This window comes from Pinus tabuliformis, chromosome 3_1 (genome assembly GCF_031772625.1).
Source record: "Pinus tabuliformis cultivar Carrire ecotype Pingquan chromosome 3_1, CPIR1, whole genome shotgun sequence".
Lineage (NCBI taxonomy): Eukaryota > Viridiplantae > Streptophyta > Pinopsida > Pinales > Pinaceae > Pinus > Pinus tabuliformis.
In genome coordinates, this window is record NC_142301.1 from 691,659,016 (window position 1) to 691,683,914 (window position 24,899).

Below are 24,899 nucleotides of genomic sequence, written 5' to 3' on the forward strand. Positions count from 1 at the left end.
CACTTTCATGAAGAGAAACGTTTATTCCATGTAGAGAAAAGTTCACGCAGTTTTATGCAGAGAAAAGTTTATTCCATGTAGAGAAAATTTCACGCACTTTTATGCAGAGAAAAGTTTATTCCATGTAGAGAAAAGTTCACGCACTTTTATGCAGAGAAAAGTTTATTCCATGTAGAGAAAAGTTCACGCACTTTTATGCAGAGAAAAGTTTATTTCATGTAGAGAAAAGTTCACGCACTTTTATGTAGAGAAGTGTTTATTTCATGTAGAGAAATGTTCACGCACTTTTATGCAGAGAAAAGTTTATTTCATGTAGAGAAACGTTTACGCACTTTCATGCAGAGAAAAGTTCCCTTCATGCAAGAGAAAAGTTCACACACTTTCATGGTTGGTTCATGGTATTAGTCCGACAGTTTTTGATCCTATGGTTTTGGTCCATGGTATTGCATCCAAAAGTGTTGATCTCATGCACTTTCATGGTTGGTTCATGGTATTAGTCCTATAGTTTTTGATCCTATGGTTTTGGCTCGTGGTATTGCATCCAAAAGTGTTGATCTCACGCACTTTCATGGTTGGTTCATGGTATTAGTCCAACATTTTTTTGATCCTATGGTTTTGGACCGTGGTATTGTGGAAGGCCTAAGACTATAAAAGAGGAAGGAGATCATTTGGCAAAGCATCATCGAATGAATTGAATATCTAATAAGTGCTAGATCTGAAGTATTTGTGATTGGGTTATGGTGCAGATATGGATCTGAATGAAGGAGGAACCTTAGCGCATAAAGAAGGATAAGTTCTTTTGATGGGTCATAATATTTATGCTTGAATAATAGTATCTTTGCATGATTTTGATCTGTTATATGAGGCGCATGCTTGATCTATAAATCTGAAAATCTGGGTTAATTAGTGTCTGAATATTTGAATTATGGAATTATCCTTTATAGATCTGCACGCAGGTTTCAGGTTGTTGAAGTAGCGTATATCTTTAAACTATGATCTAGCTGCCTCTGTCTATTGCTACAATATTCTGGGTTCAAAATTTGGTGTGTGGTTACTGTTACTGTGTTCTGGGTACAACTGTCAGAGAAGTGTTTACTTGATTCTTGGGAAAAGGAGATTGTTTGATGCAGATATACTTGATGATTGATTGATGTTCATGGATCCAGTCTGAAAATTTATGAAACGTCGTCCCTGGAAGAAAGAGAAGGTTGTAGCCTTCAGTAGGCCAGCACCTATGTACTAGTATCTTGGCTAGTACAAGAGCTAAGGGGGTTGTAGCTCCCTTCCAGGAGAAGCTGGAGAATGAGAGAGGGTTGTAGCTCTCTGCAGGTTGTAGCCTGCGTACTGGTAAAGGATTGCACCAGTACATTTTAAAAGAAGTTTCTTAATAAAGGAAGATAGAAACGAATTGCAGCAGGTGGTTTTCACCCACATTGGGTTTCCACCTTACATCATGGTGTTCATGTGTGCTTCTTGTGTGTGATGATCTGTTCTGTTTTTACTGCACCTGCTTACTGTTTATATGGTTAATGAAGTTCTGATGCACTAACTAAAGATCAACATTTAATGGATTAACTAAATCATAAGTATTTTGGATATACGCTAGTTGCTTTAGACACAGCTGCGTATACACGCGGATTCCCTTGAATGAAGTAGCGTATATGTATCTAAGTATGGAAATGAAAAAGTTTTATTGATCTGATAATACTGATTCACCCCCCCTCTCAGTATTATTTCCAACAATTGGTATCAGAGCAGGTCCTTTGGTAGAAGCTTGATCGCTTGAAGGAGATCCGTGGAACTATGGGAAAGAAGCTTAAGAAGAAAGCACCTAAGAAGAAGAAGACATCTCAAAAGAACTATGATAGTGGGAGAATCGATTGGGGATTAGGTATAAGAAGATCTTCAGATTCAGAATTAGATTCAGAATCATTTCAGAATGAAGATGAACTATCAGGTATGAATTTGCTATCCTCTGATGTTCTTACTATCTATTCATTTGGAAAAGATGAAAGTGATAGCGAAACAAATGAATTTTCTCTTATGGGTGAACAAGAAAGATATCAAATAGAGGCAGAATTTAAAAGGCTCTCAGATAAAATCAGAGATCAACAAGATCTACTGAACAAAAGGGAATGTGACTTCAAAGAAGAAGCTACCAAACATAAGGCCCAACTGGAGGAAGGAAACAAGATAAGGAAGTTATTCAAGGACAAATGTCAAAAGTTGCAGGATGAAGTAACATCACTAAGAGATGAAGTCAATGAAAGAAGCTCAACCGTCAAGAAACTCAGAGATAGATCTAGTTACTATGAAATTCTTGAAGCCACGAATCGGTCGCTAAATGAAGATCTTGAAGAATCAAAGAAGCAGAATAAAGATCTACTCCAAGCTATTGAAAAACAGGTAAACGAAGTTATCAGCTTAAAATCTCAGCTAGAATGTGCCTTCAGAATTCGTCAAATGCAGCAGGATCTGAATCAAGAATAAGAAAAGGAGATTCTCAAACTAAGGCATCAGTTGGAAGAAGGAATTTAAGCTGAAGAAGACATGAAGAAGCAACGTCTAGAAAAGGAAGAACAACTTCAAGTTGAGGTAAATATCTTGAAAGGTAAATTATAAGAAAAGGATAAATTGTTGCGATTTCAAGATAATACTAAAGCCTTGGATGATATTCTTAGTAGTCAAAGGTCTCCTACTATCAAGACTGGTCTTGGTTTTCATGAATTTGTTGAAGGTGAATCTAGCTCACAAGGTGAGGCAAGGAACTCTAAAGAGAAATCTAAAATGATCAACAAGGAGATAAGAGAGATGACAAGTCAACCCCATCAACAATCAAGGAAAGAGATTCTTCAAAGAAAATCTTTTACTCCTCCTATGAATAATGTTGAATGTTATGTATGTCATAATCTTGGACATGTTGCAGCTAGATGTAGAAGAAGAAGGTTTCAAGACCATCATGCAGAAAGATAATCACATTCAAGGTACTTTAATGGATATTGCTTTGCTTGCAATATGTTTGGTCACAAAGCTGCTGATTGCTACAGGAGGAATATGAAACATGTAAGATGTTATGCATGTAACAAGCTTGGACATATAGCAAAGGAATGTAGGAACAAAGCATGTACTTCACACCAAAAGGAGAAAACAACATCACACTTGAAGATATGGAAGAAGAAGGAAGTACAGACAGAAAAATGTGGCACAACACAATGTACTCAGACACAGAACAACACAGACTCAGAGGGAGCTGAAAGTATAAAACTCCAGTGTCCTGAATCTCATACGCAAGTTCCATAAAGGGAAGTCGCGTATATACGCGAGTTGGATACTGCACAGTCACGTATATGATTATCTGAATAAATGCAGTAGGGACAGGTTCAGGAAAAGGATTTGTTATGTTTCAGTCCATTATTTGCTCTATTGGTTAATAGTTACAGTCTGATGAGGATGTGTGGAAATGTTTTGATACTTGTAAGATGTCTAGAAGTGTTTTGATCCTAACTTGATGATGATGATGTCTCGATGCTTATTGATGATATATGCATGATCAGATCTAACAGATGGCACAGGTTGAGGGGGAGCATATGCCTTTAATAATTCATTGTTGGCATTATGGTTAATAGTCCTTGGTGATGATGCTTATATGGATAAATGATATATCTTGCTATGATGTGGTTATGAGTTTTCCATGATAAAATCTCATATGATTCTTGAAGTTACATAGTAGATGTTCAGATCAGATTTATGGTTGATTCTTTGATGATGCATATAAGGTGCTTACATGATGATCTTCATAAGGATAAGGAGACGTACAAAGCTTGAATACACATCTTCCTCACTTGATGATGAGTCACTCATATACTGTTGTTGTCATATGCATAAAGATCATACAGTTATGATGCAGGCACTCATGTGGATAAGGATTGTTGCTGTTGATGATATCAAGAAGTTTTGTCAAAAGAGCTTGAGCTCAAGATACATAGTGTTAATACATGGATGACTACTCAAAGTCACTTTGATGAGACATGATGATGAGTTCTTATCTATATGATGATAGGTTGATACTTACATATGTTGATTGATGCAGATGTTCCCAAGTAATGATACTTGGATCATAGGGCTATGGTGGTTTCACATATGATATAATGCGAATGATTTCATGATGATGTTTTAAAAGGATAAGTTGACATCTATGTTCAGACATACCTTGTTACAAGACATTTACAGGTTGCTGATATGGAAATGGTTGTACGCAAGTTTCATAAGGACTATCCGCGTATATACACTTGTTTATGTGGATACAGTCGTGTATATGAAAATTTGAAGGAAATTAGTGGGTCAAACTCAGAATGAGAAGATTATGATATGGGTCTGACAAAGACCATCTGGCACAGGTTCAGGGGGAGCAGTTAATCTTCTAATAATGCATTGTTGGCATTATCTTAGAAGCTTTTGGTTCTAGCTATTGTTGTTGGTTTCAAATGGAACAGAGGCAGAGGGAGAACAGAAGGAAATCTTGGTTGCTGATCTGAATGGTGATTGACAGATGCTGCTGCTATCAGTTATTGGTAACTTTCATAAGTCTTGTTCTAAGATATTTCGTCTCTATGTTATGTATCTCTTTTGTGATATCTCTTTCATGGTCATGTAACGGCCTATATTGGTTTCCCCACTATGCCTGGGATGAAGATGTAATGTTCTTGCTTTATCATGTGTAAACTTTTGATGTATCCCCACTTGGTTGGGTGGATGAGTCAATTCTAGTATATCCCCACGTGGTTGGGAAATGGATGTATGAATTGAGTCTTTTTTTAAGGTCTCTTATGATGTATAAGTCATGGTTCTTCTTGAAGAACATCTTTTTGCAGATCTTGCCTTTAGTCAGGAAGAGCATGAACAACACACTTCAGCAGTACAAAGACTTGGCATGGACAGATTGGTACACTTTGGCATATACAAAGGGGGAGCACATTTGGAGATTTCAGCAGGTACTTAGGGGGAGTATGAACAACGGAATGCCTTTCTAGGAAAGAGAATATCTTGGTTCACCCTTTGCCCTTGATGTCAAAGGGGGAGAGTGATTTGGTATTGTTGCCATCAAGTCCAAAGGGGGAGATTGTTGGCATTATGATGCATGTGTTGTACTTGATGGCAAACAACTCATAGAAGATCAACTCACTTATATATATCTAGATGAATCTACGGAAGAGATATCAGATGACAATTCTCAGTATGACAAGTCCAAAGGGGGAGATTGTTGGCATTATGAGACAAGTGTTGTCCTTGATGGCAAATCACACAAATGATAAATTATAGTGCAGCAAATTTATTTAGTGCAACAAAGTTTCCTTCATGTAGAGAAAAGTTCACGCACTTTTATGCAGAGAAAAGTTTATTCCATGTAGAGAAAAGTTCACGCACTTTTATGAAGAGAAAAGTTTATTCCATGTAGAGAAAAGTTCACGCACTTTTATGCAAAGAAAAGTTTATTCCATGTAGAGAAAAGTTCACGCACTTTTATGCAGAGAAAAGTTTATTCCATGTAGAGAAAAGTGCACGCACTTTTATGCAGATAAAAGTTTATTCCATGTAGAGAAAAGTTCATGCACTTTTATGCAGAGAAAAGTTTATTTCATGCAGAGAAACGTTCACGCATTTTTATGCAGAGAAGTGTTTATTTCATGTAGAGAAATGTTCATGCACTTTTATGCAGAGAAAAGTTTATTTCATGTAGAGAAAAGTTTACGCACTTTCATGCAGAGAAAAGTTCCCTTCATGCAAGAGAAAAGTTCACACACTTTCATGGTTGGTTCATGGTATTAGTCCGACAGTTTTTGATCCTATGGTTTTGGTCCGTGGTATTGAATCCAAAAGTGTTGATCTCATGCACTTTCATGGTTGGTTCATGGTATTAGTCCTATAGTTTTTGATCCTATGGTTTTGGCTCATGGTATTGCATCCAAAAGTGTTGATCTCACGCACTTTCATGGCTGGTTCATGGTATTAGTCCAACAGTTTTTTGATCCTATGGTTTTGGACCGTGGTATTGTGGAAGGCCTAAGACTATAAAAGAGGAAGGAGATCATTTGGCAAAGCATCATCGAATGAATTGAATATCTAATAAGTGCTAGATCTGAAATATTTGTGATTGGGTTATGGTGCAGATCTGGATCTGAATGAAGGAGGAACCTTAGCGCATAAAGAAGGATAAGTTCTTTTGATGGGTCATAATATTTATGCTTGAATAATAGTATCTTTGCATGATTTTGATCTGTTATATGAGGCGCATGCTTGATCTATAAATCTGACAATCTGGGTTAATTAGTGTCTGAATATTTGAAAGAATGAATTATCTTTTATAGATCTGCACACAGGTTTCAGGTTGTTGAAGTAGCGTATATCTTTAAACTATGATCTAGCTGCCTCTGTCTATTGCTGCAGTATTCTGGGTTCAGAATTTGGTGTGTGGTTACTCTTACTGTGTTTTGGGTACAACTGTCAGAGAAGTGTTTACTTGATTCTTGGGAAAAGGAGATTGTTTGATGCAGATATACTTGATGATTGATTGATGTTCATGGATCCAGTCTGAAAATTTATGAAACATGGTCCCTGGAAGAAAGAGAAGGTTGTAGCCTTCAGTAGGCCAGCACCTACGTACTAGTATCTTGGCTAGTACAAGAGCTAAGGGGGTTGTAGCTCCCTTCCAGGAGAAGCTGGAGAACGAGAGAGGGTTATAGCTCTCTGCAGTTTGTATCCTGCGTACTGGTAAAGGACTGCACCAGTACATTGTAAAAGAAGTTTCTTAATAAAGGAAGATAGAAACGAATTGCAGGAGGTGGTTTTCACCCACATTGGATTTCCACCTTATATCATGGTGTTCATGTGTGCTTCTTGTGTGTGACGATCTGTTCTGTTTTTACTGCACCTGATTACTGTTTATATGGTTAATGAAGTTCTGATGCACTAACTAAAGATCAACATTTAATGGATTAACTGAATCATAAGTATTTTGGATATACACTAGTTGCTTTAGACACAGCTGCGTATACACGCGGATTCCCTTGAATGAAGTAGCGTATATGTATCTAAGTATGGAAATGAAAAAGTTTTATTGATCTGATAATACTGATTCACCCCCCCCTCTCAGTATTATTTCCAACAGTCCTTACCCTGACTTGTTCCTATTTCTCCTATTTGTCCCACTTCCTGTGTATTTAAACTGGCTCAACTAGGTTCTCCTAGGGCTATGTTACTAGTTTGGTCCGCCTCTTCTTGAGTGGCTTCTGCCCTTATTTCTTCTTCACTGATTACATTTTTTGATATGCTCTTATTGTGGGCAGATTTTTCTTTCGACTGTGTTGCTTCAACATTAAAGCTGAGCGAGATTTCAGGCTGTATAAATTCATTCATATTGGCCAAAATTTGGGTTAATTCAATATCAAATAAGTCTCGCGGGGGACTTGTGTTGGGTGTTAAGGGGAGTTCTGTTTCATTCCTCTCCTCATCACTAGAGTGCTCTGTTTCCTCCTCAAGTTCTGACTCCCAATCATCCCGTCCTTCCAACTATAAATGTTGCTCATTTTCTGGACTAGATAGTTCTATGGGTTGGCTGCTGCTACCCTGGGGATTTTCAGTTGTTCCCAAGCTTGTCTCTAATCTGGTAGAGTGTCTACGTTTTTGTGGAACGTTTGCTGTGCTGGTAGTCCTTTTCCTTTTTGGAGCAGGTAAAGCTAACCCCCCTTCTATGGTAAATACTAATTCTTCCCAACTTGTTTGCTGCTGGGCAAGGTTGTAGCTTACTATCAGCCTAATTAAGAAATGATGACTCACGATAGTCTCTATATGCTAGGATTTTTTTATTCTTCAAGCAGCGTCATGCAATAATAAATTCAAATACACAAGCAAGTTTACAGAACATTTTTGTTTCAAAACTGCTAATAATTTAAGGTGACGTGGCCTTACCACATATTTCCTTCCGTTGCATGTGATATAGCTCTAAACGACTCTGGCTAGTTCTGTCCATGGTTCTCCAAGGGATGAAGGTTGAACTCCTTTGCCTTTGACAATCAGGTCTTGTCCCTCATCCCGAAAGACTGCAATAGCATCCTGCAACCTCAATTTTTTATGAGTCCATATGGGTCCGACTACTGGTAATCCGGACACTTCAGCTATTACTGTGTCTGTCACTATAATTTGCCTTCCTCTTATCGTAGAATGTTCATTCTATAAATTCTGTAAGAATTTGATAGCAATGGCTTCATTGGGTTGCTGCAATCGTGTGAAGTATGCAACCCATCCAACTCGGACTAGAATTTCTCTAGAGGTATCAAAAACAACTAGTATCAACGACTCCCTGCGCACTGTTCTTCCTCCCATTTTGCCTGAATTCTACACATTGTTAGCTTAACATAAGTAACACAGCAATAGAAAGAGCCAACGATGGAACAACAAATATCGGATGATACTATTTCAGCATAGATACCATTAAAGACTTGCTATTATGGAATGTCATCTAGTTCGACATAACCAAATAAGGGACTGACACGCATGCATGAGTGCTTTGGGAGTCACCCTCGCCCCCCTTAAAATGATAGGTCGCCTTCGACTAGTTAAATGAAGGAATGACGTACTGGCGGCGATGTACAAAAGTGGTAAAAATGGCAAGGTATACATATTTATGATAGGATCACAAAAAATATCGGGGTACTGAAATCGATGCATAAAACAAGAATTATGAATAAATGTGGAGATGTCGTGGAGTGATTCGAAAAGGGAGAAAGGACATCTGACATGGAAAAGATGCTTTGCGGTCATTATTTCACTTAAACCACTATGATTGACTTCTTAAAAGATATCTCATGCATAAAGGTTCAAAAATGAATTAGGAACATAATCTCTCTGTAATAAAGATAAAGAATAAGAAAAGGGAGTTATAATCACTATTGATGTTGAAAATATGACTCCAATACCATCAATAGAGCTTATGTTGCCCACAAGTGTTTATAACCTTGACAGAGTTGTTTTTCTACCCTTTGGAACCATGATCCTTTATGTATAATTAGGAAAGTGCCTTATGATGTCAGAATGGAGGCCATTGTGCTGGCTTGGTGACCAGATGAATCACAATGCCATTCACTAGGGAGGAGCGAAAAGTGGGCAAGCCAGCTCGTGATGAGACCTCCTGTTCCAAGGACTTTATTTTTCTGATGCATCCATTGGATCATATCCCTGGTGTGGTGGCCATAGTGGGAATGCCACTTCGCTGCTTCCTTATGATCATGGTAGGCTAGCTCATGATGAGACCCCCTATCCTCCATCTGACAAATCATAAAATTGTTAGTATATATATATATATATATATATATATATATATATATATATATATATATATATATAGATATATATATATATATATATATATCTATATCTATATCTATATCTATATATATATATATATATATATATATATATAGCACTTCCTATTTATATATAGAGGGTGGCTCAACACTCCTTAAGAGTAGGGATGGTGGAAGAAGTCTGAACATACCAATAGAAAAAAATATGCCCTTACTCTTATTCAATGATAATGAGCAGAGATAATTATAGGGGTTAGGGAAGAACCAACATGGTACAAATAATCAATCAATTGGATTTATAGTGAAGATAGGGACATCAAAGTGATATAGATGGTTGTGTCCTTCCCTTTTTTAATCAATACAAAGCAATCTCATTAAAGATGATAATATTCGATTTACTTGTTCCGGTAACCTTCAAATTTGTATCCTTATATATATGTTTGTATTCTTGCCCTATAGAGGATCATAGAGAGTGAAATAATATTCACAAGGTGCTTATTTTCTAAAGAAAACCTTTCACAAAAAGTGTTGTTCCTTGTAGGGAACAACAAGAAAAACACACAAAAAGGTGATGTTCCTTATATGGAATGACAACTATTCCTTAGGAGGAACAATAAAAAGAAATAAAACTGCACACCAAAACTATTGTTCCTGTTCCTTAGAGGGAACAACAGTTGTTCCTTAGAAGGAACATCAGTTGTTCCTTATAAGGAACAATGAAAAGAAGGAAAAATAATTGGACACGAAATTGTTGTTCCTTAAAGGGAACAACAATTGTTCCTTATATGGAACAACGGAAAAAAAGATGCAAACAAAACTGCTATTCCTTAGAGGGAACAACATTGAAATAAACCCAAACGAAACTGTTGTTCCTTAGAGGGAACAACAGAAAGAAAATACACACTGAACTGCTGTTCCTTAGAGGGAACAACTGTTGTTCCTTTAAGGGAACAACAAAATGTAAATACACATGGAATTGTTGTTCCTTAGAGGGGACGACTGATGTTCCTTAGAGGGAACAGCAGTTGTTCCTTAAAGGGAACATAAGAAAACAAATGCATGCGAAATTGCTGTTTCTTAGAGGGAATGATTGTTGTTCCTTAGAGGGAACAACAAATGTTCCTTAAAGGGAACAACAAAAAGAAAATGCATACAACATTGTTTTTCTTTAGAGGGAATGACTGTTGTTCCTTAAAGGGAACAACAAAAAACAAACACACACAATTGTTGTTCCTTAGAGGGAACAACAGTTGTTCCTTAGAGGGAACAACAATTGTTCCTTAGAGGGAACAACAACTGTTCCTTAAATGGAACAGCACGAAAATCGAATATACAAGGAACTATTGTTCCTTAGATGGAACAACAGCTATTCCTTAGATGGAACAACATCTATTCCTTAGAGGGAACAAAAAATATTCCTTAAATGTAACAACAAAAACAAGTACACACGGAATTGTTGTTCCTTAAAGGGAACGACAACTGTTCCTTAAAGGGAACAAAAACTATTCCTTAAAGGGAACGACAACTGTTCCTTAAAGGGAACAACATGAAAATTAAATAGATAGGAGACTGTTGTTCCTTAAATGGAATGGCATATGTTCCTTAGAGGGAACAATAGATGTTCCTTTAAGGGAACAACACAAAAATTTGTACACAAAATTGTTGTTCCTTAGAGGGAATGGCTGCTATTCTTTGGAAGGGACAACAACTGTTCTCAAGAGGGAACAACAAAAGAAAAAAAGAGAGTTTATTTACAGTATATACGAGCAAATTCAATCAAAGCAGAAAGAAAAATTTATGTACAAAATTAAAAAACAAATGAATTATTCATTGGGTCAATGCTGAGGATGGGTTGCCCTCCTCAGCGAGAATTTGTATGGTGGAATCTTCCCGTAACTTTTGGCAAAAGGACTCCTTAGTAAGCGGTTTGTGATAAAGTCGTACTCGATGTAAATTTTCTTTAAAAGAGTAGCCAGACCCATCAATAGTGGCTAATGTGATGGTGCCATTATCATGCACCTTTTGTATCTCATAAGGTCCTAATCATCTGGTTTGGAGTTTTCCGGGGAAATCCTGGAACCTAGAATCATATAGGAGTGCCAAATCTCCTTTGTGGAAGATTTTCTTTTTAATAATGGCATCATGCCATTTCGCTCTTTGCTGTTGGATTAGTGCAGTGTGATGAAGAGCTGATAGCTAGATTTCATCCAATTGATTTGATGTAGCCTATTAATCTGTGCCTCGTTTAAGTCCAAGCCTACCTCCTAAGCTATCCTCAATGTCTGGATTTCAAATTCAATTAGGAAGATAAGTTCTTTGCCAAACACTAATTGGTATGGGGAATATCCTGTGGTATTTCTCCATGTCGTACGATATGCCCACAGGGCTTCTGGAAATCAGGTAGCCCAATCACGTTGATGTGATGCAACTATCCTCGTGAGTATTGCCTTGATCACTTTATTGGTGCTTTCTACCTGGCCATTTTCCCGTGGGTGGTATGGAGTCGTGATTCTGTGCATGATATGGTAATTATTTAAAGTTGCAACGATCTTATGGCCTATGAAATGTGGCCATCCATCTATGATTACCTCTCTAGGCAAGCCATATTGCACGAATAGTTGGAAAAGAAAGTGGATTACCGAATCCTTTGTTGCCCTTGGTAGTGCCTCTACCTCCACCCATTTAGTCACATACTCTGTTGCAACTAATATATATGTCTTTTGATTAGAGGATGGGTTTATTGGACCGATGAAGTCTAACGCCCATCACTCAAAAGGTTCAATGACTATTTGCGGGTGCAGGGGCATTTCGTCAAACTGCCCTGGGTGTCCCATTCTCTGGCAACTGTCAAATGCCTGGACAAAATTCTTGGCATCTTTGAAAATGGTGGGCCAATAATAACCCATCTGTAAAACTTTGTGACCAGTCCTGCGATCTGCAAAATGTCCGCCGCATGGCCCATCATGGCATGCTTTTAGAATGTCAAAAACTTCATCTTCCCTGACGCATCTTCTAATGTGCATATCATCTCCTGTATGAAATAAATAGTCCCCGATCCAAGAGAATCGCATGCTGCGCTGTACTATTTTTTTTTCTTTCATTAGGCATCAGGTGCTTGGGTAATTTTCCCACTGCAAAATAATTTGCGACATCCTCATACCACGGTGTTTTCACTGTTACAACAAATAAATGTTCATCTGGAAACTGGTCTTCTACTACTGCCGAATCATCTGTCTTTGGCATTCGTGAAAGGAAGTCTGCTACTGGATTTTCTTTTTCCAGTCGATCTTTAATTTTTATATTGAATTCCTGCAAAAGAATCAACCATATTGTCACTCTTCCATTTGTAACTATTTTATTGGCTAGATATTTAATAGTAGAGTGATCAGTTTATAAAACCACATGGTATCCTGTTATATAATGTCTCAATTTATTGATAGAATAGATTACAGCCAAAAATTCTTTTTCAGTAACAGTATAATTTAACTCAACAGGAGATAGATTTTTTCTAATATTGTATATTGTATATGGATTTTTATCTTCTTCTTGGTCGAGAACTTTTCCTATGGTTGTGTCTGAAGCGTTGGATGAAATCTAGAATGGCAAATTCCAGTTTGGGCCCCTTAACACCGGGGCCATTGATACTAGCCGTTTTAAGTCTTCAAAAGCGTTGTCACATTTATCTGTCCAAATGAAATCAATATTTCCTGTTAGTGCATGTTAGTGTCAGCCTTTGAAGCCTTCCACCAGTGATCAAACATGCTCTTACAAAGTGGTCTTAAGGTGTCAAATTCAAATTTTGTCATTTCAGTGAGTCTTAAAGTAAAATTTGGTCACTAGGTATTAGGTCTAGGATTATTTTCACTCCTTACAAAGTTTTCCAAGTGTCGGTCCATGTCACCATTCAGCTGAGTGTACCATCATTCAAAGTGTTGTCATCATCATTTCAGGTACCAATGAGTTATTTTATACCTTGTTCATGCTTCAGTTGTATTTGGGTAAGGCTCATTTCCCTCTCCTAGGGTTTTGAAGGTAATTTTTCTTGGATGGTCAAATCATCAACAAAAATTGTATCTTGATGCTCATATGCCTTCCCCTATCCTTAATATACCTTCTTAAACAATTCCCGTCACTGATATCCCTCAAATTCATCATTTTCCCACAAACCCTAGCCTATTGCTACAATTTGACAATTTTCTAGGCTAGGCTTGTGTTTTTCCCTTTTGGACCCCTTCCCCTCACTCAATCTTTGAAATTCCACTTTCCCCTGCTTCCTAACATCTCTCCCTACTTCCAAAAATTTTCTCAAGAATTTAGAAGCCCCTTATCCCCTTCATTTCCCTTCATTTCTACAAATCCCTTGTTCCACATATCGGGATAGGTTTTATTCAAATGCTGTTTTTGAGAAATAGAAGATGAATTTGAAAAAAGAGAGAGGGGTTTATTTCATCATTGACCCAAGAAGGAAAACCTCTTTCAGTTTTTACACAAGTTTCATAGTTTGGGAGAAATGTCAAAAATACCATTTGCCTCAGGAGGGTTGATGCACCTCTGGAGTGACCTTGGTAAAATCAATTTTTCTCCTGGGTGGAATGACCAAATGACTTTCTTTATAAGTAAACTGATAATTAAACACAAAAATATTTCCAATGAGCTATCATGAGCTGAATTTTGAGTTTAGTAAGACCTTCAAAAGTTCACTGCAACAGCAGTATGCATTTTGGCAGCCTCATTCTGCACATTTTGACCAGTCTTGGGAGATTGGAATTTTGACAAGGAAAATGAACTCCAAATTGAAAATTCAAGATTTTCTGGAAAGTAGACTTGACAAGATTTCCAAAAAGCTATCAGACACCCAATTTGGACATCGAGAAGGCTGTCAAAAGTGAGTTTTAAGTTGGTGTTGCTCACTAGAGGCTGGCGCTACGCACCTGGGGTGAGGCGCTGCGCACCTGGCAGCCAAGCCCCAAAACGCTCCAAAATCACTCAATTTGCTTAAAATTTCTCAATTTACCTCTTGGAAAGTAAGTAAATCAATCCTTCTTGTTGAAAATGGTTTTGCATCAAGTTTTGGTGATTTTGTCTCTCATAAAGTTAAAACCCTAGTGTTCACCAAACTGTCTCATAAAATAAACAAGTTCACTCTCTCATTTGTTTTCCTATCTCATCCATTTTCTCTTGTTCCTTAAACCCCATTCCCTCATATAAATTTCCCAAACATCATTCCCTCATATATTCTCCCTAAATCCCACTTTCACATACAAATTTCCCAAACCCTATACTTTCTCCCCAAAACCCTACACACTTTATCCTACATACATCCTTAAACCCTACTCACTCCCTAAACCCCATTCACACTCCCATTCACTCTCACCTACTTATCCATAAAATATCTTCATACTCATCTTTCATTCATCCACCCTATCTCTTCATTCACCACAAGTGATCACAACTATAAAAACAATGGAAAGGGACAGTGAATATGACTGTGAGGAAGAGACACTCAGTGATAGTTTCATGGAGAGACATAAGCAGAAAAGCAAAGGCAAAGAGAATATGCACGAGGATGATATATATGATGAATAAGAAAGAGAACAAATAGTTGGAGGACAGGCAAGTCCTCATGGAGCTGCAAATGATCAAGGAAAATAGGCAAAAGGTTAAGAAGGCCAAGGTCAAGTTGACTTCAATTGAACAAGAGATCGAGAATGACCGGGAAACTTGGCTTGAGAGGGTTAATATACACCTTGAGGGGCTGATTGAGAATGCCAACGAAGACAAGAAGATGCTTCACCACATGGCCTACCACTACATGACTCGTAACAAGATCTGCAACATAAGAATGAGGAAGCTCAAGGGTAGGTTGAGGAAGGCCTTAAGGAACAAAAAGGAGCAAGACAAGTTGAAAATCTTGGCTAAAGCCTCAATAGCCCATCAAAGTAACTAATGGTGGTGCCTTGTGCTAAATCTGGGCAAGTTTTTATAAATTTTTGTGATTTTGAAATTTTGAAATTTTAAACACAGAAAATTACCCTACGTGCGTAGCACCACCGGTGCTACGCTTTTCACTAGAGGAAGTTTTGAAGAAATGGCTTATATATCTGGATTTAGCATGATGAGAGCATCAAACCCAGAGAATCTCAACGATTTTGGAGCAAAACTAGGTCACCAAAAGGTCAAAAAACTACCAAAAAATGACCTCTTTGCCTCTTTTTGGACACACAGAAGCAGCCTTGGGAGATTTCACTTTTGAAGGGAAAAATGACCTCCAAATGAAAAAATTCAAGATGTTCCAGAAACTATACAGGAGTACCTTTGCAATGAGCTATCTTGGGCTCAATTTGGTAAAGGGGAAGGCCTCCAAAATTGGGTTTGAAGTGGCACTACACACCGGGCTAGTGGCGCTGCGCATAGAGCCAATTTGCCCAAAAAATCAACTTTTCTTCTAGTTTCTATGAAATTTGACTTTTTCTCTCTTTATGGATGAATTTATGGTTGTAATTAATGCTATGGCATGTAAATGTAATTGAGAAATGATATTAGGGTCTAGATTCATCAGTTTGAGTTGGTTTGGGGGTTAATGAATCAGTTTCCATGCTTATAGAGGCAAGTTGTTCCACTGCCTATATTCCTGTTCCTTGTTTGGAAATGGTTGTAACAGTTCCTTATCTCTTGGATTCGACCCCTAATGGCTAGCATAGGAGGTTTTGATGTCTATATTATGTATTTGTTTAGTCATTATAAAAGGTTGGACTCTCTTGGATGCTCTGAGCTACATTATACATCTTTATAGCAGTTTGGCAAGGAAATAAACTAGGATTTGCAGCTATTTTTGTGGGATACTTGTGGTAAAGTGTTTTTGCATGGTTTCTTCTTCTATTATTAGTTTTTCTCATGTGTTATGTGTGCCACAATCTTATTCATTCTTCTAGCTAGATGATAACAAGATAGATAGGTTGAATACATTGGTTACAGTGCTCTGCCTTGGGAAACCATTTAGTTTTTGATGTTTTCTACAGTTTGAAGAGGGTACATGATCTTTGCATGCCATCCTCAGCTCCTCACTAGTATTAGACCTCTCATCTCACTCAATTCCAAGTGCCAAAACACTTACCTACCTCACCTCATAGAACACCTTGCATCCTAGCTTTATTTCCTGGACCCAAAACTGCCTGCTCCATTTGATCCAACAACAAAACCATAAAAAATCAATCAGAAATGCTAAAGCTACTATACCTAGCTTAAAATCCATATTTGATCCAGTCATCTTGACTGGGAGTGACAAGGAGAGAGCCCTCTCCTGACCTGGTAGGGCTAGCTACTAGGTTAAGCTTGGTTTGTGGTTATCCTAGGATTACCTCCCTTCAGCCTGAGGTTAATCTAGGCGCTAACAGTGCATATAACAGTGCAGAAATCTGAGAAAATTTATTTATAAACCTTCTATAATAACTAGAAAATCCCAAAAAACTGCATAACTCTGTTTGTGTACAAGGGGTAAGTATTAAAAGAATTATCTGAATTTTTGTTGGATCTACCTGGATTCCAGCAACTGAGATATAGTGACCCAAGATGAGGCCCTCGGTCATCATCATGTGGAATTTTTCATTGCTTAAACAGAGTCTGGTGGCAATGTATCTTTGTAGCACTTTATCTAATGTTTGTAATGCTGGCTTGAAGGCATCTCCGTTAGGTGTAAAGTCATCCATGTACACCTTGAGCCCTTCATTTATCAGATCTGAAAAAATGCTAAGTATAGCCCTCTGAAATGTCGCAGGTGCATTACATAGCCCAAAAGGTAGGACCCTGTAAGCAAATGTTCCCTAAGGGCAGGTAAAGGTAGTCTTATCCTAATCTTCAGGGGCAATCTGAATTTGATTGTATCCATTGAAGCCATCTAGGAAAGAAAATAATTTTTTTCTTGCCAATGTGTCTAAGACTTGGTCAATGAACGGAAGGGGAAAATGGTCTTTTTGGGTTGCTTTATTAAGCTCTCTATAGTCAACACATATACGCCACTTTCCATTCTTTTTTGGCACCACTACTAATGGAGAGACCCATTTGCTATCAGATATTGGGTAGATAAAGTTTACATCTAGCAATTTTTGTAGTTCAACTTTAACAATATCTTTAAGATGAGGATTTAACCTCCGTTGAGGTTTTCGAATAGGATTGGTATCCTTCTCTGTATAAATGTGGTGCATGCATGATTGGGGATCAATCCCTTTCATGTCCAAGTAATCCCATGCAAAGGCCTCTTTATATTTTCTCAAAAGTTGAACAAGCTTCTGCTCTTGGTCAGCAGTCAGGTTTTTGTTAATATTCAAAGTTTTTCCTGGCTCAATTTCTATGGTTTTGCTGTTATAAACAGAGGTAGTTGGTATTGATTGATCGTTAATATCTTTTAGGGGATCTTCTTCTATTTCGCTATCAAATGTTACTTCGATCATGTGACATTTTAGATGGGATCCGACATCTGGTTGGTTAATGTAGGTGTTAATGATGTCATCTTTTGTTTGATCCTTAAATTTGAGAGAATCTTCTATGGTTAGCGGTGATCTAATGTTTTTAGTTAGATATTATACAGGTTGTTTTCTGGTTTTGATTATTGTTAAACTTCGCTGAGCTGGAGGATATAAGGCTAAATTATTTACATTGCTTCCTCTTGCTATAGTCATGTTGCATGTTCGACAGCTTATGTAAGCATCCGTAGTTGCTAGCCAAGGTCTACCTAGAATTAAGGGATGTCCATCGAGTCAATTTCTAGGATTGATGATCAGAAAATCTGTAGGGTATTCCCAAGAGTATACAAACACCATTACATCCTGTAATGTGTCTTCTGGTTTGACTACAATTCGGTTTACCAATTCCAACAAGGTCGTGGTTGGGTCCAAGGATGTAATGCCAAGCTTTTGAAAAGTTGGGGCTATAAGAATATTGATTGTTGCTCCTAAATCGACTAAGGCATTGGGAAAGGAGCATCCATTTATTTGCACCCTTACTATAGGATTTCCTGGGTCCTCATATTTTACAGGTGTTTCTCTTCCTGGTAATAAATCAGATAAGGTACCGACTATATGGACAATTGGATTTGTTTTTATTTTCCTCTTTGGCGTTTTCATACATAATTCCTTAATAGTTTTTGCATAAATTGGGATGTCTTGAATAGCCTGGAGGAGTGGTATTTTTATACACAAAATTTTCAATTCTCCCAGAAGATCGAAATCAGGATGTTCAATTGGGCAAGGTATGATTAATCTTTCTGGGAATGGTGGAGAAGAGGTGGTTGCTTGATCATGAGTTTTTTGTCTAACCATGTTCTCTTCTTGTGGTACTTGTTTTACAGGTAACAAATCTTCAATTTGAACATTTTTATCCCCCTCTAATTCTATTATCTTCACAGATCTTAATTAAGGTCATTACACTCCCTTAACTCCGTTTCTGGCTCAGGTCTTTCAATAATTTTCACAGATTGAACGGGTATGTTGTTGGGGTTCGGGTTGGGTTGGGCTGGGAGATGTGGTCGTAAGTTGGTTTGAGGGTTTTATTGCAATGTGTAGGGTGTTGGAAGTGTGGGTTGAGGTAGGGGGATTGTTCCTGTTGGTTGATTTGTAGGTCTTTTCCAACTTGACTTCCAATGAAGTTGAGGGTGGCCATTGAGATTGATATGCATTATTTTGCCAAAACGGTGGGAAGTGAAAGGAATTTGGCCAATTGTTATTTTGATTTGATTGTTTGGGCCAAGGTGGCATAGGGAATGGTTGTTGTGACCAGTTGGAAAAAGATGGCTGGTTCTGCCACATGGTTCCCAGGTATTGTTGTGAATTATATTGTGGCATTTGAAAGAAAGAGGATGGATCAGTTCGCGTACTTGTTTGTCGTGGTTGCCATTGGCGACACTGATTTAACAGGTAAACTGGTTCTGTATCTTCTTCTGCCTCCTTATAGATTGCTTTTAGCCCTGGGAGTGATGGGCAACATTTTGTAGTGTGATCTTTCGTACATATGGCGCAGGTTTGCACCATATCCAACGGACACTCTTTGTGACTATGCTTCTTTTTGCATCTAGGACATAATATCACCAATTTTTTTCTGTTTCCGCCTGATTTTGTTTGGTTTGCATAATGTCCAATTGCATTGTCAGAGTCCCTAAAATATCAGTTTTGAAATCCTCTAGCAGATTGCCAATTTCTGTGCGAGTTATACCTCCACCAGAGATTTTGTTGTCCCTTGTGGTCATGTCACGTTCCGCTGGCTTCAATCTCGTGCTGCCTCTTGAACACCTGATACACAAATTAATGATGTCAGCATAATTCTCCTGATATATATCACCTTTACCCATAATATTTAATGTTTCTACCCATTGTTCTTTCATCCCTTTAATTAGTGTATTTTTCAGCACATTATCAGGTAAAGGCAGAGTTGCATAGGGAGACCGCTAGAGGTTATATTGAAATCGTTCCACATATTCTTCTAATGTTTCACTTTGTAATTCTACTGTTTGGAATATTTCGTCTTTCAATTCCCTAAACCTGCAATAGTCCTGATACTTTTTTAGGAAAGAGGTTTTCATTTGTTCCCAATCATTTATTGTGCCTCCACCTAATCCCATAAACCATCGCAAGGCTGCTCCTTTCAATGTAGAGGGAAACAACTTTAGTTTTTGGGGGTCGGTGGTATAATCATACCCCCAACACAATACATCAAACTCAAACAGGAATGCGTCTGGATCCTCTGATGTCAGCCCATGAAAGGTAGGAATATTTTGGAGAGGGATGGCTTTCATAGGCGTGTTGACCACTGTGTCAACGATGGGATACTGCAAGGTGGAGGTCTGAGGTGCTTGTGGGTTGTTGGGCATTTGATCAAATATGTGCCAATACCCTTTTGTGATCTCTAGAGAGTTATTTCTAAGATGACTAGAAGGGGTAGGAATGAGTTTAATAACACTCCCCTAGTCTGGGATAATGAGTGTTTCTTGCTGAACTACTACCGGGGGGGATCTTGGCTCCTCTGTTTCCCCTGATTCTCCTCCTCCTTCACGAAGATTACTAGAATTCCCTTCTTGTAAAGAAATTTGGCGAGAATTTTCAATTTCCTGAAAATTCTGCTCAGTCTCTTCTGTTTTGTTGTGGACCTCAGCTAAGGCTATAGATGGTGAGGTTGTGGCCCGAAGGGAGCCAGTAGGTTGTCTGGAAGCAACTTTTCTAGGACCTACTGATGGCTGAGATTCAGCTTTCTTTATGATGTTGTCTATGAAAATTGACCGTCCAAGGGTCACCGGTCCCTTAGATCTGTCAGGTTTGGGTAGGGGAATTGGATTATTTTCAGGTTTTTTCTTAGTCATACACACAATTCAAATGTTTATCTCTACCTTAAGTTATTAACAATTCTACTGGAAAGCAGGTGGGGGAGCAGGCATTTTACATGCTCTGTACGTAGGTTCTTACCTTTCATTTTTAATACCCAGTTCTCTCCCAACAGATAAGCAACAAATACCTATTTCAGATTTCTGTAATTGTGTTGAAAAGCGGGCGGAGGAGCAAACACTTTACTTTGTCATTACGTAGGTTCTTACCTTCTGTTTTCAAAACCTAATTCTTCTTCAACAACAATCATCAGATGTACACTACTCCTTAGAAATGGCTACACTCTCCCCGACAATGACGCCAAAATGTTGAGTGATAAAAGGTGCCTTTTTAACTCCTAATTATCTTCACATTAATTATCAATTTGGGCAAGTCTTTCTATTTCAAGAGTGTACACAGTATGTGGTGGCTATTTAACTTAGAGAGTAATGCTTCTAAATTGCAGTATAGTTCTTTCAAATACAAGAGGAAATGGATGCAACAAGTAAATTCTAATAGCAATTAAAAGAAAACTCAATCCTCTAATGAAACTAGATCAGACATTCATCAAAGTAACAACACTAATTAGTCGAGAATACAATAGTAATAACTCATTCCTCTTTTAACTGATTTATTCTCAATCAAACACAATCCTTAATATAAGCAGCAAATGATCTCAATCTGAGAGCTTCGACAACAATAGTCAATACTCTTTACAGTAGATGATCTCAAAACAAAATGCTTAATTAAATAACTAGATCTGAAATAACAGTAAACTAAATCAATGCTATTACTGCAAAATATATAAAAAGAAAAATTTTGTTGAGATTGGAAAATAGGAAATAGAAAAGCAATACAATTGCAGAAAGTATAACTTCAATCAAACCATCACATTTCAAGAATCATAAATGCATGATACAGGAATAGTAAGTGAATCCACTAGGGCCGGGCCCTTAGCCACTAGTGAACACCGCCAGATTACTTCAGGAGATGCGAAGGAACAACAACTATTTTATATATTAATCATTGCATAAGCATTACAACAAGTTCATTCTCTGCTCAACAGCAAGAGTCAGTGATAAAAGTTACAATTTCTCAATAGTAATTCTCCTCCCGTTCTGCTTACAATTATTGCTTTTTATAATGGGAAAGAGGTAAAAAGATAAATAGTAAAAGCGATCCCTTAGGATCAAGAGATCCTGAGGGATTCACGCAATTTTCCAACTTCAGTCATTTTTCCTCCTTGCACTGATCCCTGTGATTTGTTTTGTCTTTATCTGTAACTGCCGCGCTCCTTCCTTGGCTTGCTACTATTTCGCTGTTCCTTGGTTAGGGAACAATAGTTGTCCCTTTTCGTATTTTTCCTGCATAAAGAAGGATAACGATCAGCCAAATTGTAATTACAAATAATTTCCTCATTCTTACCATAATACTTTGATATATTAACATTTTAGGATATAAAAGGGATATAATTAAAGGAAAATGATGATGGAATAAATAACATATGCATACCTTTTCCCTGACTCAACAAATTCCATTACATTTAAATAAAATTTTACGTCAATAATAGTTATCAAATTAGATTGCATAATTACTTAAAATGTTTATAAGTATGATCATCCACGCAGGGGATGTTGGAACACTGTCCCTAGTTTTCCAAAAACAAAAAAAGATGACAAAAATTTGAACTTTATAGATATAGGTTTTGTTTTGTTTGTTTGTTTTTTTTTTTTTTTTTTTTACATCTATTACATATTGAACAAAAATGGGTACAACATTTTCATTTGGTCTGCATGCTCCCAAGTTGCCTCATTGGGTCCAAATTATTTCCATTGCACATTGACTTGTTTCATTACTCAATTATGGAGCACAATCGGCCTCTGCACAAATGTTCAAGTAACTCTCCCTCTGACTCCACATGTATCACAGACCAATTAATCACATGCTTTTTTAGGAAGGATATGTGGAATAAACCAAGTTCCTTTACAGTGGGGGGTAAGGCTAGTCTATAAGCCACTCACCTCACTCTCTCCAAAATCTGAAATGGTCAGCAAAACTTAGGTTCCAACTTAGTACAAGAGCCCATTTTGAGTGAGCTCCTTCTTAGTTTAATGCGAAGATATACATGATCCCCCACTTGAATTTTTTTATGCATTCACTATAGATCTCTGTAACTCTTTTCTCTGTCCTTAGCTTCCTTTAACTTCTAATAAGATACTAATAACCTCTTGTTCCATCTCTTTTAACATATCAAGTCCGAGAGTTACCCTATTTACTGGGTCATCCAAGCTAATGGGTGTATTACACCTTCTACCGTATAGAACCTCAAAGGGGTTCATATTTAGTAATTCTAATAGTTGTTGTTATATGCAAATTAAACTAAGCGAAGAATTTTTCCCACCTTTTTGGTTGGTGCATAATGTACATTCTCAGCATGTCCTCTAACACCCTATTTAGTCTCTCTATCTATCCATCATTTTGAGGATGGTATGTTGTACTAAAAGCCAACTGGGTTCAAGATCCAGTGAGCGATTCTTTCGAAAATTTTGACATGAATTTGGCACCATGATTTGAGACTATATCCTTGGGCATGCCATGTAGCCTAAATATGTCTTTCATGAATATCTATGCAATATCAATGGCCTTGTGGGTGGATTAATAGGTATGAAGTGAGTTGTTTTGCTCAATTTATCCACTACCACCAAGATGGCATCATATTGTCTCAACATCTTTAGAAATCCCATGATGAAGTCCATGGATATTACTTCCCACTTCCACTCAATGGTTGGAATTCGTTGCAACAATCCAGTCATATATCTGCATTCCACCTTAACTTATCAACACTGTGTGACTTCATTTTCATCTATGACCAATAATACATCTTCTTTATAGTGATAATCATCTTTCGATATATGAACTGAATACGGTTTTTTATGAAACTCGTCTAGAATGAGTTTCTTCAAGTTGTCCAAGTAGGGTATCTTTGAACTTTAGCATTCCACCATATGTGAGTGTGTAGCTCTTATTTAGTGGTCCTTCTGGATCATTTTACAAACAATCCTTCATATACGATAAGTGTTCATCATGTACTAATGATTCCTTGATATTTTCCTCGATTTTAAATTTGTAAGAGATCATGGCTTCCAAGTGAGCCATTTGTAGACTTCTATTAAGCGCATTAACCACCTTGTTTTGTTTACTCTTGTTGTGCTTGATTTTTAAGTCAAATTCACTAATTATGGCTAACCATCTAGCCTAACTTGCATTCAATTTAGGTTGGTTGAACATATATTTCAACCTTCCATGTTTTGACATCAACACAAATTGCCTTTCAAGCAAATAATGTCTCCACATTTTTAATGCATGAACAATTGATGTGAGTTCTAAGTCATAGTTGACATAGCTTCTTTTGTGTTCATTTAAATTCCTTGATTCAAAGAAGATTACATGTCATTTTTGCATTAGCACTCTGCCCTTCTTTACAAGCATTCATGCAAACTAGGAAAACTTTCAATGAATCAGTTATCCTTAAGATGGGTGCATGCATGAAAAAATTCTTGAGTTTCTCGAAGTTATTTGTGCACTCTATTGTCCACTAAAACTTACCCCTTTCCTATGTAGGGTTGTAATTGGATTCCCAATTTTCAAAAAGTATCAGAGTATCTTCAATCATATCCATCTAACCCAATAAAAGACTTGACCTCCATGAAATTCCCGGGAGTGGGCCTCTCCATGATGGCCTTGATCTTCTCAAGGTCCATAGCTAGACGTTCTCTTGAGATCATGTGTTGAAAATGCAACAATAAATTCCTAATTTAATCTTCCCTTGAATTAAATTAGGAGAAAATCAAAATTCCACATCAGAAGACAACTTGAATGAGTTAACTGAGTTGTTATCTCTCAGTTAGCTTAGTTAATTTGAGTTGAGGGCTTAACTTGAGTTGTGTGTAGTGATTCCTAGATTTTAGGAGCTTAGGTTGAGTTAATTTCAGTTGTAACAATTCAATTCAGTTAAATTGAGTTAATGTCAGTTAAACTAGTTCCAATTGTTGGAGGAACTAATACAAGGTCTAGCAGTGGGGTGTAGCTTCTATGTTCAATCCGTTAACTAATCAATCAGCCTTAAGTAACTCATGCATGCATGAAATTCAAGTTACCCAATTGAGATTGGAGATCAAGGGCAATGTAATATCAG